Raw genomic sequence first — 1520 nt, 5'->3', positions numbered from 1 at the left:
GGGTCCTTTCAGCAAAATCTTGCTAGTGTATGCAATGGTGTCAGAGTGTGGAAGCTGATTATGGGATAGATCTCTGCATATGGCAATCACTAGATGGTCCATCCTTTCGTCACAGCTCCAAATTTTGTCTCTGTAACTCCTTCCATGGGTGTTTTGTTCCCATTTCTAAGAAGGGGCAAAGTGTCCATTCTTTGGTTTTCGTTCTTCTTGAGTTTCATGCGTTTAGCAAATTGTATCATATATCTTGGGTATCCTACATTTCTGGGCTAATATCCACTTATCAGTGAGTGCAAATTTTTTTTTTAACATTCCAGAATACAGGTTCTGAAACTAGATCACTGACAAAGCTAAAGTGACCAAGACATCAAAGACAATTCCAACCAACATGTACTAGCTTCAGAGATTCTGGAAACAAATGCTAAGGAGTCGTATCTGAGTTAAATAAACGTAACGCATAGTAGCAGAAACATCTGTCAGGTCTTTCTCAGAAGCCCAGAAAGGTTTTTAAACACCATATAAATCCTTGTGCTTCTCCTTTTCAAGTTTCTCCTGTTCTGTGTGGTTATAATACTTCTTTAAAGCTCTTTTCTAATGAAGTGTATAAATGACAAAATATATTAGTATATTCCTAAAATCTCAATGTTTGGAGTCCTGCCCAGTACCCAGTGGACTTATTTTTTTTTTCTATTTATTTTCATATGGATGGTAAATTTTGGAAAGAACCAACATTCTGTTCATCTCATGAATCCCAGCACTTATCAAAGTTACTGGACCACCCACTCATCTGCCACAAGAAAAATTTAAAAGACAAAAATAACAGAGAAAGCATAAAAACATATTCAACATAGCCATATTGGGAAAAAGAGATTCAGTGAAACCCCTATGTCTCTGGACACTGAAGTCAGGTCAATATTTAAATAGAGAGCCAAGAATATGCAAATATAAGCAGTGTTAATCAAGGTGTTATCCCACCCACTGTTCACATGTCATTGTCTGAGCTTCAGTTCCCTTCTGTAAGATGGTCTTACCAGTTATTAGTACTGTGTGAAATTTCTCTGCAAGAGACATTCTTCCTCTTGTATAAAGTGACAGCATGACCTCTCCAAGGTATGACTGAGACAAAGCTTTTCATTGTAGACAGGATGGAGCAGACAGTCTCTGTTAGAGTTCAAGGGTAGCAGAATGAAGACCCCAGACTCAAATAGTATACAAAGGAAAGGACAATAATTCTGCAGAAATTACCAGCATTCGGGGCTCACCCATTTATCAGAATGACCACTCTAGACAAAGCCACACAAGCCTTGCCAGCGCCTGGCAAATGGATGCTCACAGGCATCTAATGGATGGAACACAGGGCCCCCAATGGAGGAGCTAGAGAAACTACCCAAGAAGCTGAAGGGGTCTGTAACCCTATAGGAGGAACAGCAATATGAACTTGCCAGTACCCCCATGAGCTCATGTCTCTAGCTGCATATGTAGCAGAAGATGGCCTAATTGGCCATCATTGGGAAGATTAGGCC

This window comes from Mus caroli, chromosome 1, assembly GCF_900094665.2.
Source record: "Mus caroli chromosome 1, CAROLI_EIJ_v1.1, whole genome shotgun sequence".
NCBI lineage: Eukaryota > Metazoa > Chordata > Mammalia > Rodentia > Muridae > Mus > Mus caroli.
Note: the sequence above shows the minus strand (reverse complement) of the source record.